Source organism: Erithacus rubecula (assembly GCF_903797595.1).
Source record: "Erithacus rubecula genome assembly, chromosome: 3".
NCBI classification, from domain to species: Eukaryota; Metazoa; Chordata; class Aves; order Passeriformes; family Muscicapidae; genus Erithacus; species Erithacus rubecula.
In genome coordinates, this window is record NC_136689.1 from 28988097 (window position 1) to 29003325 (window position 15229).

The 15229-nt window shown below is 41.7% G+C and overlaps 1 long non-coding RNA gene across 1 annotated transcript; it reads right to left on the reverse strand.

The window, feature by feature from the left end:
- Positions 1–8124: 8124 nt before the first annotated feature.
- Positions 8125–11012, reverse strand: LOC306800246. The gene is made up of 3 exons (XR_013773779.1): positions 10902–11012; positions 10142–10263; positions 8125–8794 (listed from the first exon to the last, which is right to left on the reverse strand). It is a non-coding gene; the product is annotated as an uncharacterized lncRNA (long non-coding RNA).
- Positions 11013–15229: the final 4217 nt, after the last annotated feature.

Here is a 15229-nt window from a genome sequence, read left to right on the forward strand (position 1 = left end):
AGGTTTATAGACCACAGTCAAATTGTTTATTTGCCTTTATTTTTTAAACTATTTAAATAGATAAAGTTTCTTTGGGCTGCCACTGTAAAGAGCACTTTCCAGGTCTCCAAGCCTTCCTGCAGTTTTCTTCTGAACCTGCTCCAATTTTCCATCATCCCTTTAAAAAGTTAATATCCTAATGGGATGCAGCATTCCTACAGCAACATTGACAGGCAATTACTACTTATTAGTGATAGCCAAATCTAGGTATCTCTCTAATATCAGAAGCATAATTTAAACTAAGAGAAAACTGCATATGAAACTGACTTAGAAAGAGTTGCTTTTAATTATTACTAAAGAAATCTTTTTACTGGCAATTTAGCATCCCATCACAGTACAGTAAAGCCAGGAATAAATATATGAAAGTTTTAATTTAAAAAGAACAGCATGAAGCTTGAAGGCTGATTTAACAGATACTTTCAAGCTCAATCACCTGATGTTAAGTTGGAAAACATTTCCTTGGTGCCATTAGAAAACACTGTTGGCTACAAAACTACAGCGTAACTAATGCTGTTAGATTTTACATTTATTGAAGAAATAAGACTTCTGTTCCCTAACCTACACCATCTGACAAATCAAGATGGAGAATCAGGCCAAAAGAATGAGCAATGAGCAAGAAAACTTGGAAGGTTCATTTCATCATGTTGCCCTGTGAACTCCAGTTTAATAAATACAAGAGCCTTGCTGTTAAGCTGTACATCCTCTGTAAAAGGAAGCTTTAAATAAAAGAGAACTTTTCCATCTTCTTTTTCAAACAGCAAATACATTTTATATCCCATGTTAAATCTAAGGAACTACAATTAATGCTGGCTGTGACCGTTGTAAGGCTAATATGAACATGTTTCTTTTCACAGAGATAAGGGCTTTTCTGGGACAGATTTTGTAATCTTTGGCTTTGCCCAAGTCTTCCAATTTATTTGGCTAAGACCATAAATTCAAAATCTCTGGTTTATCTTGTTCCATCTTCTTTCAAAAGCATCTTGTAAAAGGCTGCCTACTGTGGTCTATAACCCTCTGCCTACATGGGCAGGAAAGTGGCAGTTTCCACTGACCCTTTTGCCCCTCCTATGGGGCCTCCATAGACACCAACTCTTTATCTGACTGGACTGGTGGGAACATTGAGGGAGCTGGTGGGACACATTTGCATCCAGATGTTTCTAATACAATAACCTCAAAGATGTGCAAGAGATCCCAAAAGTGGGAAACTCCCCCTTCCCACCACAACTAGTGAAAGAAATACAGCAGGCATGTCCTGCCACCTAAATGTGCATACCTGAAATAAGATGGTTTCATGGTATCAGTATCTATTTAGGTCTATTTGTGTGCAATTTCCATCAAGTTGGAATGCAATTTTTTGCCATGTTAATGCCATGACTAGCTTTATTCTTATGTACTTAATGAAACTGAGTGCATGACTGGGAGATGAAGGTTTTGATTTATTAACCTGTGTCAGCCAAAGTTTAGAATTATGTTTATGCTGAGTTCATTCATGCTGTTACAGAAAAGCTTTCCAGAGTATCAGCAGAACAAGTATTAACTAGATTACACAAATCTCTAATGCACAAGAGAAGAGAGAGCTCAACATGCTTTAAAGAAAAAAGTGAGATAAGATTTCATCCATTTAGCGTGCCAGCACTCTTATTACCAGCCAAAAGTCATTGACTAACACAAATATTAAAGTAAAATATTCCTAAAATTGAAAACAGAATCTGCAATCCAGTCAATAGATGCAAATTACTAAGGTATTTTTGCAAACAGATGTTTGGAATAGCTTTTCACAGAAGAGAGATTTAAATAGAAAAGTATATAAGGCAAAATTACCTAAGTCAGTCCGTTTGCTGTTTAATAGCATATTCTGAAGGTCAGATATTTTGATGACTAAAATATTGATAATATACATTTATATAGCACCAGTGATGTGAAAGAACCTGACCTCAAGGTGATTTAAAGTCTGCATGTAAGTCTGAACATCTCTGTGGAGAAGCCTCAGAGGTGAATGGATGATGGATACAGGTAAATATACAGAGGGCTGGCACCAGCTTGTGCTTTGCTGCTAATTCTAGCTAGATCTAGAGCAAGATCTCACTGTAGATATTCTATGTAAAATATATCTGCTTGCAGAGGAAGACAAGAGGAGTAAGGCATTATATTAATATCATATGCTCTGCTTGAACTAGGGTCTCTATCTCATCAATAAAAGTTAGAGAAGAATGCAGTATCTGTGGAGAGACAGAGAAGGCAAGGTAAGGAAAAGCATGGCAAGACAAGGAATTGTTAAACCCTGAAATTCCTGTATAATGCACATAAACATTCTGCATGATACCTTTTGAGTATCTTAGAAAACATTAAATTTTAAAGGCTTGGTGTTCATGCTTCTAACTGTTTGCTCAGCTGTATGCCACTGTGTAGACACACAGTAGTGGGACAGGGGATTCACCAACTCCTCCACTATCTGTCAAAAAAAAAATAGTCTAAGCTATGGCATTTGGTTGATGATGGCCCAGCACACTTCTGAGGTACTCTAGAGATTATCTGATGGATGCTTCAGAGCATGACATCAACAGCATGTAATAACAACAACAAAAACTTCTGCCCACTGAGCAGCACTTTAATATTTTTGTATTTTTTTTTTTTTAACTGTAAGAACTAAATGGAGAGGATGTATCCAGAACTTTCATGATTTGGCATATGACCAGTCTTAACAGCTAGAAACCATCTTGCAGAGTGTTTGTAATTCAAATGCTTATCTGGAGTTATTTATGTTCTTGTCACTTTCCCCAGCCCCAGCTAACATGGAGTCAGGTTCTATTCTCAGTTAGCCCAATGAAAGTCCACTGACATCGATGGAATTACTCAGATTCACTCCAATGTGATGGAGAACAATGGCACTGAACATCACCATTGTGCTTCTGCACCTAAGCTGCTCCTTTAAAATACAACTATTTGAGTAATTACTGCACTTTATTTTCAATAGAAATACATCTTCTTCCCCTGGAAATTTTAAGTGAGTAGCACTGTCCAGTGTCTTTACAGATGCATTGTCCTTCAATGTGCTTGGTAAATAGTCCAAATTGACCTCCCTTCCCCCCTCCTAGTACCTGGTTCCAATCACACTCAAATCATATTACTTATTATTCCAGCAATGAAAATCATCAAATACAGTAGGTAAAGATTTATTGTATCTCTTTAAGAAATAAATAATTCATTGAATACATTAGATGGAGCATTGTAGACTTTCTGAAAATCAACAAGATAGCTATTTTTTGCAGCTGATATGGTTTAGAATGCTTTTAATCTTGGAGTAGATAATAAGTTATGTTTCTGAAAAAAAAAGTGCAAAAGGGAGAAAAGAGAGTTGGGTAAATAAACAATACTGTTTTCTCCTCAGAAATGTATCTATGTCCAGAAAAGCTTGTAGAAATGCAAGCAAAATTAAGAGCTTGCTGAAAACAATATGATTTAATATTTTAAATCCTCTTCTGACAAGGGATGATGCAGTTTTCTCTGAAATAATTTTTGAGCTAGCATAACAACAAAATACAACGTGGAACAGGACTACATCTAGTTGGGAACCCAGTATATTTGTTACAAAATCTGGGGTAAAGTGAGAATAAAACAGGGGAGAAATAAATATTTTTAATTGTCATTGTGTGACCAGTTAAACAAAATTTAAAGCAGCATTCTTGTTCTTTCCAGTGTATTTCAAAGTGTAAAGTAGATGACAGGTTTAAAATTACTGGATTGTGGTTTGGTCATGAATAACAGAAGCCCACAATGTGCCCTGACTGCTCCAGGTCTCTAGGAAAATCCAAACCTCTGAACTAAATTTAGACCACATACTAAAAATAGACCTACATCCCTGAGTGAGACAGAAAGAGCCAGGAGTCTTTTTTCTGTATTTCTATACAGAGGTCTTCAGCTGAGATCAAGCAATCTTATCTAGAAATCTGGCCATAATTCAGAACGTGTTTAGTAAAGATTATTCATTTGGATCAGGTAGAATTTCTGAAAGATTGGGTTTACATCCAAAGATACGTACAGTCAGTTTAATCTAACATCTCTGTCTTAGCATTTGATTGTTGTGGATGTTGCTCCTTCATTACAAATGAGAAAGCTATTCAGTCATGCTGAATGGGGATATTTATATGTAAATATAGGAATTTTTGCTTTGGCAATAACTTCATCTCTGGGATGGAAGTTTATGCATTTCTTCCAATGCTACATTAACTACCAAAAAAACCTGACACAAAATAAAGCCAAAAGACAAGCCTGCTACTCTATTTCTGGGCACATTTTATGCCTTTCTTCTGCTCAGTAGCCACTACAAAACAATCAGACAAAGATGGTTTGAGTCAAACTTGCTCCTGGAGTTGGTCCCCAGAAAATCAATACATTTGTTCCCAGAGTGACCCAGGCCACATGAATGCTTTATGTAAGTGGTCACTGGGTTCAGTGACACAGGAAACTTCTCATGCCTTCAGGAGGAAAACACGAAAGTACATAAATGATCACACAAAATATTTACATTGAAACTATGTTTGTGTTGCAAATTTAAGCCCCCTCAACTTCAGAAAAATCAGAATTAAGCTTGCTTTTGCAACTTTAATTTGAGCTCATTGCACATATGCATGATAATAAGTCTTTAACTGCAGAGACATATACATCATTCATTTCATAGGATGGACGATGCTCCCGGAGTGAGCAGCTGTTCAATATTCTTTTTATTCTTATCACTCAATATGTAGCTCCATGCCTTCCTTACTGCACATCATTCAAACCCTGTGCAGAATACTGAATTATTAATAACTTTATGGGTGTTTCTGCAGCATTCTCTACTAGGGTTTCTGAGTGCTTCCCAAATACTAATTAATTTACCTTTAAACCTGAGAAGTGATACTCTACTATTAGACTGACTTTATAGATGGAGAACTGAAGTGCTGAGCCATTATGGCCAAGATTGATGAAAATGTCTACTGATTTGGGGTTCTCAATATGATGTGCTCAGAGCCAGATTTTCCAAGATGCTTAGCATTTTTGTGGTATTTTATAAATCTAAAACATAAGTCCCATTGATTTCAGCATCTGTGAGTACTCAGCACTCCTCTGAATCAGTCCTGAGTGTATGAAGTTGTGCACTCAGGAAATAAGGAATACACAAGTAACTACCTGTACAACTTCCACTTGAACCACACGAGGAATCTGAGTCTAGAAAAGGGATAAAATCAGGATAGATGAAGGTTCACTTCTGGAGCTACAGCTCCAGGAGAATCCCTTTATCCATCATAACACAGCTGTTTTCACAGGAGAGCTTGCTGTCTTCCCTGCTCTGGTTTCATTTATGGCAGCTTCTCAATTTTTCATGATACTTGAGCAGATGACAGCCTTTTATGTTACAGCACCCCAGGAAGCCCCTGTGCCTGAGAAAGTGTGAATGCTGTAGGAAAAAAAAAAAGGAGAACCAAAAAGACTGTTTATTTTAAGACTGATACACAGAATGTAAGAGGACACAGGGCTGGCAAAGAAAGCTTAATTCTGTCCATTTCTAATCTCTCAGTTGAATGCACCATCTTCAGATTATTTTTTTTAATACTAATTTTTAGCATACAATTTTTTAACCTTTTCTTTTACAGCAATTTTTGCTGTGTAGAGCAACACTGCTGCTCAGGGTGGCTCTTTGGCATGGCTGTCAGCTTGTGATTCACAACATCACCTCCTACAAGGCAAGACAACACTGCAACAGCAGTGATGGTCAGGGAGCTCCATATAAACCCATGGCAGCAGTGCACATGGCATCCTGCCTATAGATTTGACAGCTGTTTGCTTTGCAGCCATAAAATCTTGAGGCAAATCTTGACAGGAGTTTGTGCTAATAGTTTGTCTTTCTCATTATAGTATAGCAGTTATGGCCCTACATCTTCCTTTTTTAAGCCCATTTAGATGTATTCAAGAAAATAATTGCAAAATAATTCTTAAAATTAGCTAAAACATGCTTGCTTATAAAATTAACTTTGGGATTGATAATATTTGAGATTTTGAATGGTTTTTTTCTATTTTAAAGTTTTAAGATTTGGCAGACCACTGGTATGGAAAATGTCACAGCTTTAATGGAAAAATTCACAACTTAATAAGAAGGGTAAATACAGAGTCTTAAAATGGAAACGACTAAGGTTTCTCAGTTTCAGAACTTTGGAGGAGGCAGGGGTTGGACAATGACAGTATATTTATTCCTTGTCAGATTCTGACTGTCTCAATTACCTTATTTTCTTACACTCTAACTCATAACCCTTTGGCTTAAAAAAAAACCCAACAACAAACAAATAAACAAAAAATCCCGATTTGTACTGATAACTACTGTGCTCATTTTTTGGTTATTGCTTGGAGGGGTTTCTAGGTCTGGTAATAGGTTGGGGCTTTTTATTGATACATTCTCTTTATACATGGCCATATTCTATATTTGGCTATTCTGTGATTTTCACCCTATTTTGTAAATTGATTTCCTTTCAAGGAACATATGACTTTTTCCCTGGGATGCATTTAATACCTACACAGAGAGGCTGTCTGTGAATAGGGAAGGATTTGGCAGCTATAGCCACTGTACTCTGTTTCTCAGCAGCCTGTTGAAACACTAATGACTGATCTAATAAGCCAGAAGTATTAGAAGGTCAGAGCGAACAACATTGCTCAGTTTGACCTTCCATTATTTATGGTTTGTCACATCAGCTATCAAAGCTCTAACCAGGAGCTGATAAGGAGCTGAATCAGCAGCACAGGCATGACACTGCAACATTCTCACTTTGTGTGAATAGCAGCCCTGCGTCATGGTGACCTGTGCAACCACCCATGAGACATGTCCCTAAAGGTGGTCCCTGCCTGCTCACTATTTCATGTAGAAACCTTCTTTGTAGAGTTCAGGATTAACAATACAGTTGGCACTCCACTTGTGCTTTTCTTTTTCTTAAAAGGTCTAGACCCCCAAATAATCTTCGGAGTCAATAGGCTCCTCTTTTTATAAGAGATCTATTTTCACATGGTTCAGATCATAATTTAATTATTTGATAAATTATGTGGTTAAAAACCCCCCCACGAATACAGTCTTAAACTTGGAGGTAATAACATCTTCATCTGAGAGAGAGATCTCACCACAACAGCAAAACTACTTGATAGAGCAAAGACAGGTGGAGAGAGTGAATCCGTTCCTAAAATCAGCTCCTGTCTGCATTTTAGCACAGAATAAAAGGGACTGGATTAAGATTGGAGCAATGCAGTGGGTGAGTGTGACAGTCCTCAGTGTGTTAGACTGTGATCACAGAGACAGCAAGAGGACAGCTCATGGCAGAGGGATAGTATGGATGCTAAAGGGTCTCAGAAGCCACTCTGCAATCCAAGCCAGGAATGGATCCACACCACCATCCAAGTGTCAGGTGTTTGTTTATTATTGACTGTATGCAGATCAGGATAACCACATTAACAAGTGTTTTCTTTGTTACATCATTTTTTATTCTGTCATTATGAGAATGTTAATGCTATTTTATCAATTTCTGATGTAATAAATGGCAATGTTGCTCCTTACTTCAGAGCGATTTTCTGGAAGCAGACAAAGTGACAGTATTGGCCATGTCATTAAAGACTGCAAATTTTTCTCTACCTATTTCACACAATTTAACAAACCATGATAACATACCTTTGTAGGTTGCCAATCCAAACCACAAAGTGCATGTCATAAGCAACAAGGAGTTAAAGTGTGATTCCTTTTCATAAGACAAAGGCAAATGCTCTGAGTTGTTTCGGTGTCTATTCACTCATTAAAATCTTCCTAAGCTTATTAACTAACAGGATCTGCTTTCTAGAAAAGATTTGGAGGTGGGACTCAGTCAAAACAGTCCCAAGGCTAGTTACAATGTTTATAACTCTTGCAATTTTATTGCATAACTGTATTTGGTGGTTTTTTCCCAAGCTATAGACTCCAGAAGAAAAGGCAGTTGCAAGATTCACAGCTCTCATTAAAAATGCACCAAATTCTATCCTGCACTGTTTCACAAAAAAAGTCATAAAATGAGTGTACACCCCAAACTCATAAACCAGAAGGAAAATGCAAAATATTTAATCTCTATCATCTCATGAGAAGGCCGTGCAGAATTGACGATGGTTTGTTTGCCTTCTGTTACAAAGCACAGCAATCTGGAGAAAACTTATTGTAACATTTCTATTGGAAAATTAATTTTTCTGGCCAGAGTTGGCTTAGTTTGCTTTCTAAATAAGACAGCTGACAGGACTGTTTTTTCTGAGCAATGAGAGAAGGCTAACAACAAATTCAGTTACACACTGTTTGCCCCAGCAGAAACCTGCAGGAAGATATTCACTTCTGGGCATTCTAGCAAGTCTCTTTTCTTTCTTTAAGCTATTGTCCTTTTGACTAAAATCTTCACTCCTGCTCTAAGATTCCAACACTATGGAAACAGAGACTTGAGGAGGCACCAAATCAATTTCTGTCTCCAAAAATCTGCAACCCTGGATGAAGATGAGGACATCACTCCACATAGGGCAGAGACAAGTTTGGTATGTACATGAAAAGAAACACAGGAAATGGAAGGTGTAATTTTAGTTCCTGAACAAGAGAGACTGGAGGGAAAGTAGGATTTGTTGCTTATTATTCTCTTCTGTAGTGCAGAAGGTTTTCTGAAGTCCACAGTTTTCCTGTTTCTGTGGGATTCTTTTCTAGATTGGTCCAGCTAGGGAATCACAGTGACTCTTCCATCTGTAAATAATAATTTGAAAAGTTTTTTGGTTTTTTTTGTCATTTTACACAAACTTACCATATTTTCAATTGGAGGTGACATATTAAAGTCTCCTTTAAGTATATTCTGATACAGTCTAGAAGGTTTCATTCTAGGACTTGGCAGGGGTAAATACCTTGAGATTAGATTGGCATTTCTGTGGAAAAAGTAATTAATTTATTTGTGTTTAGAAAATGTTAAATGTCAATACCAGTCTTACTAAGAAATTGTGTTCTTTCTGCATCCTTGTAAGATGAGCAGATAAACAGAGGTTAGAGCTCTAAGAATCCAAGCAGTGGTAACAGTGTGACTGAGCTGCTGATCCATCCTTTCAGTGGCATCATGGGTGTAAGGCAAATCAAATCCACCATGTAACCACAGCCTAAGTGTCACCAGGCACATGATAGGCTAACTTCAGAGGTTGGATTCCCCTGGACAGCAGAGCTGAATTTCACAGTGTCTAAATCTCTCTGTGCATTTTGCACTTCATGCTTTCCTCAACTCTTAGGACTGTGAAGCTGAAATCATAGGTTGCAAAGGTGTGTGCTTCACTCAGTTGCTGCTGGAGGGGACTCCAAGGTTCATCACAGTTCTTACCTGTGATAACAAGATATGCAATGAACATTCCACTATTGACTACTAGTTTGTCTGTGACTGGAAGAGGACATTACAATTAATTTAAAAATTAATTTTTATTCTGACTTTGGGGGTTGGGTTTTTTCTCTTTGTTTGTTTGTTAGATATTTTTGTTCCTTTGTTTCTTCTTGCTTTGAGAAAATTTGCTGGATATTAAACCAGAGATAATGAGATTAAGCATTTCTTCTAGATGGTAACACATTCTTCACAGCCTCTTCTATCCCCTTCTCTTCTTCCTCCACCCCTTCCCTCTCTCCTCTGCTCCACGCACAGTTGTGTCAAAAGATGCCACTTTTGAGCTTGCGAGGAATATGCTAAATTACATTCCTCATTTTCATCTTCCTCCATCACTCAGCACTGCAGTGTAATTCCTAATCTGAAAGAATAAATATTTTCTGCTTTATACTCATGTATAGATCTGCAATTTACAAGCTCATGGGCTAAATGCCTGGGTATAAATTATTGTTAAAACTTTAATTACAATTAAAATGTGTTTTATTAACAAACACAGACTAAACTAAAACCAACAAAAACTCAAAAAAACCTCGTAGTAGGATCAAAATTCCAAAGACCTTCTACACTACAAATTCTACCATTCAAGCAGTGGAAAAGCAATACAATTACATGCAAGGGCTTGTAGAGACTTGCTTAATGCATGATGAACATGCTGACCAAATACACAGTCCTCCTACCTCTCTCTCCCAGAAGTATCTGAAAGGAAGAGGACAGCTGTAGTCTTCCTGATTTTGGGCCATCACAGAGAATGGGATGACAGATGTTGAGCTATTCTTTCAGAGCGGGCAGGAACTCCTCTCTGTCAAACAAAGAAGATTGACAGTCTCAGAGCCCAGTTTATTTGTATAAAAAAGCCAGCTGCTTCTTTAACAGTTGAAGGCAGTATTCCTAGCATAGCGAAAGTAGATGAATAAATTAATAACTACTAACATGATGTCTGTTGAATGGTTCTGTGGAAACAGTAATTCCACAAAAATATAGCATAGACTTAATGTCACTTTTCCCCATGGAATGAAATATTTTTTTTTACTACTGAACATACCAGGCTCCTAAATTTGTACTTGAAGCCATCCTGAAATTTGTGCAAGATCTAATTAATGCTTGCTACTATAGTATATAAAACTGCATTCTAATAAAAATTTACTTTAAACTTTCTGCCTATGAGAGAATTTTTTGGTGTAAACAGATTTCTAATTACCAACGAACGGACTTCAACCATTTCAGAAAATCCATTTAGTGTTCGATATCTCTTTAATCTGCTTTTAATATAGCACGACACAAACTGATATTTAAAGAGTTGTTCCATACAGTACTATTCAATTTTTCATTAGACAAGAACATATAAGGAAAAAAAGTAGTTTATGGCATTAAAGTCAATTTTGAATTGCAGTGTCTGAAAAATAGAGTCCACACACAAACTGTGGTCAGATTACACACCGAAAGATACTAAAACCGCAAATTCCTTCTAATTAGCTCCCATTACACTGAGCCCTCCGCGGCCAGACCCGAGCACGAGGAGGCGTGTGCTTCACTGCAATCCACCCGCACAAGCTCCGCTCGCGTCGCTTGGGCAAAGCGAGGTTCGGGTTTGCCGGCGGCGGGAGCGCGGCCCCGTGCGCGGCCCCGAGCGCGGCCCCGAGCGCGGCCCCGGGCGCGGCCCCGAGCGCGGCCCCGAGCGCGGCCCCGAGCGCGGCCCCGTGCGCGGCCCCGAGCACAGCCGCCTGTGCGGGCGGCGCTCCCGCGGCGGGGGCGGAGCGGGGCGGGAGCGGGCGGAGGGCTGGGGCGGGGGGCGGGCGGGGGCCGGCCGGGGAGGGCCGCGCCTTTTGTGCGGCGCCCTCCCAGCCTGTCAGCGGGGCGGCGCTGATTGAGGGGGAGGCGGCGGGCGAGAGCTCGGGGCAGCGCTGCGGGGCCTGCCCGCCGGCCCTCCTGGGGGGCTGAGGCTGCAGGTTGTGCCTGTGCTCGCTCTGGGCTCGCTGGCGGGTCAGGCTCTACGTGCAGGTGCAGTGGTCTGTGTGCATCACTGTGATTTGCGAGACAGGTCTGCGGGTCGCGCAGGTCGCGGCTGCGGGCTGTCAGGAGCACAGGCTCCCCGCCTGAACTCAGGAATCCCTCCGACACGGGCAGGGCTGTTTCTCCATGCTTGGGCCCGGCCATCTCGGCGTGGCCCAAGTGTTTATCTCAGTGCTGTTTCCAGCTCGGGGACAGCTCTCATTGTGGCAAAAGTCAGTACTTGCATCGCTACCATTTATTCCTCCCCGCTATGAAGTGGGCCACTGCAGTAAACTTCATCTGACACTGCTCAGTGTTTGAAGAACAATTCTACATTTGCACAAAAACGAGAAGCAATGAGTTTTTCTATCAGAAATCATTCTGGCCTTTTACCATACAGCTCTGATACAGAGCAGTTGCTAGACAATTAGCTACACACCCCAGGAGCAATGATGTTGGCTTCTCCTTGTGCAGACATCCCTACTCAGAATCCACCGCATCTAAAATCTGTCTCTGTGTTCTCTTTGGACTCGGTCTCATGGAATGCAGTGCTGTCATTTCTTTGGGCTTTTCAAGAGGCTGCACTGCATCTTGTCCAGCAGAGCTCTTCTCCATGCAGATGGATGTTTCTTTTGAGTTATGGTAGTGACGTTGTGGTAGTGAATCCAAATGCCAGGTTAAGGCATTCAGAGCCTCCAGCTGGTTTAAACCAAATTTGCCTGTCCGTGATTTCCAGGTGTACACAGTACACTCTCTTACAAATGTAAGAAATAGGGCAATGATTCCTACTCAAAGAGAAACAGCCCCATGTTTTGGGTCCTGATGGAGTCTGACCTGTCTGAGAAACCTCTCAGGTATCCTAGGCCAACATGACAAAAAAAATCAAAGTAGACACACCTGCACAGACACAACATAACATGTTAGACTGCTTCAGTAGAGTTGATCTCATCCATCATCTCACACGTGTCAGGAGTGAAAAATTTATCCACTGTGAGCTGGGCAGATGGAGGTTAAGGAGAAGGTTACAAGGGGTAGATGTCCTGGATGTAGGGCATGTAGGGTAATGTATCAGCTGAGAGAAAAGCACCTTGCTTTTTTACAACACTAGTTGCATTCCCCCAAGCACAGTCCCAATGGGTGACTTGCCTGTTCCGCAGGTAATAGGAAAAATACCTGGACCCGCTGGTGAAAATATGGAATATTATACTTGTGCTCCAAAAGTTGCTACTCTATGTAGTCAATTAATCCACACTGTACTAAGATGGCATGAAAAAGTGGAGGCCCTTGAATTTTTTAGAATTGTTGAAGATATAAGCAGAAGAACCGTGTATTGGTGTATTCTTAGAGATGCGAGCAGAAGAATCATGTGATGGAAAGAAAAACCTGTCGTGGATATGGAGGTGTTCCCAACCTATCTCTTCGGGGTGGATTTATGATGTGGAGGCAAGCCAGAAGAATTTGCCAAAGTGATTTGGATCCTCGGAGAAGTAGCGCAGGATCCCTCCCTCCTTCTACAAACGTAACCCAAACCAGGAGGAACACACAAACCCCGGGAGGCAGGGCGGTCCCGGCTGGCCGCACCCCGGGAGCACTCCAGGAAGAGGGTGCCTTTGTGTCCCCGGTGTGAGGGAACAGCGGGGCTGGAGAAGCCCTCGCTTCTCACATCTCGCACCTGCGTTCGCCTCGGCCATTGCGTCCTTCTTAGATATACGTACCGCTCGCCTCCGCCGCATCGCCTTTGGAGATGTTTACCCAGAGAGACGGCATTGCGGTAGCGCTTTATTGCAATATAATGCGCTGGGGGAAAAAATAGAAGGGGCTCATTATTGTGGTTGATAAACATGGGAAAAGCACATGCCTGACCTTTCATTTGTACAATTAATTGTTCCAGCAGAAAGAAAATGAGTCTTAATTGTGCACAGCTTCCTAGAGGATCAGCTGCATGTGCCCCTCCGCGTTCTGAGAAAAACGCTGTGAAGTTTTCCTGAAGGCTTTTACTTTCCACTCGGGCAATAACAAGAAGAAAGGAAGATCTCTATGTCCCATCCCTCTTCTGTCTCAAAGTGGAAGGATATTGAACTATAGTCATATTTCAGTGACCTGCCGCACTTCCTTCAGTTTTGTAAAACGAGCTTTTCCGCTTGTCTAGTGCTATTTCGCCCCTATAATAAGGAAATTTTTAATAATGCACCACCAAACTCCATTTCAGAGATCAAGGGTTAGCCCAAAGCTGCACCTTAAACCCGAGCTCAGAGTTTAGCTGTCAGATCACGTCGATAGCAGTGGGTGGGTGGTCAGGGTTAGGACCGGGACTTCCCAAGTCCTGCTGTGCTGGCGTCCAAACGGTGTATGCGCTGCTTGCGGGCTCTGAAGGGGCCGCTTCCCGTGTCCTCACGCAGGACTCTCGGCATCCAGAGCCTCGCTCGGGAAACGAACCTCTTCGCTCGGTGACTAGGGACATCAGCCACGGCAGAGGGGGAGAGAGGGGACGCGCCCGGGACGCCCCCTCCGCGCCCGGGGACAGCGGAGCACCGGGCCCGCGGGGCGGACCGAATTCATCTCACAGCACTGACGGTCCCGCCGGCCCCGGGGGACTGAAGCCCCCGGGAGACCGAAGTTTTGGTCCTTTCAGCACCGCCGGAAAAGCTCTTTTGTCTGGCCCCGGTTGATGATTAATAACCCCCGGCACCGATCCTGCCCTCGGCATCGTCCCTGGGGAGCCGCTGGGCTCAGCCTGCCCAGTGGGAAGGATTCGGGCCCTCCCAGGGGCGCGGGTGGGATCCTGCCTCGGGAGTGTGACCGACTTAAACGCGCATTTTACCGATACCGATTTTTAATCTCTAAATCACAAAGGGACGCATTCTGTGCTCCTTAATAGAGCACAACGCCCATTGACTTCTGTCCCATTGACTTCAATGGGAGTTTCGCTCCATTAAAGACCGCAGAATTTGGCCTAAACTGACCGCAATAATTTTGTTGCCGGTAATGGAGCTTCAAAGCCCTCTCTAATTAGCCGACGAGCAAGAATCGTTAAACATGCTGTACAATTCCGAGTGTGCTACTTGGGGGCTACGGAACAGCTGAGCAGTCCCCTCCAGACCTAGAGAAGCTTAGGAACCGTGTTCAGCGAAAATTCCAACTTTCCGGAGACAACTTGGGGACAAGGGTGTCTGACGGGTCACTTCATATATGCTGCGTTAGCGTCCGAGCGTGAGGAAAGAGATGCTCTGAAAAGTTATGAAAGATCTGGTCATACACTCGGCTTTTGTTCCCCATCAAAGACGCATTTAAAAGATCACAGTATACGCTGCTGCTCCTATTTATCAAAGATAAACCCAACTGTTGTGTTTATCCTCAGCCCGGAGCACTCCCAACGAGTTACGCTAAATCCCGGAGTGCCTCCGAGCAGTGAGCAGCTGTAGTTTGGGCTGGGATGATGTTCACTACGGTCAGGCACCTTCACATCTAGCTTTATGACTGGCGCTTTTCTCAGTACGGGGACGGGGGTAGAGGGGGAAACACAGCAGAAACAAATTCAATCCACTTTAGCTGAATTCATCTGTAAAGGCGCTTTCATTACACGACGCTCCTGCCGTTGGTGGGCACAAACTCCTTCCTCAATTCGGCAGCTGTAGATCTAGCAGCGTGAACAAATATTTCGCCAATATTAAATTTAATAACCTACTTGTTATATATGTACATTTAAATCCTTGCAAACCGTCTAATACCTGTACATTTCAAACTGGAAAAAAAAAACGTTTTCCACTTGAGATCAA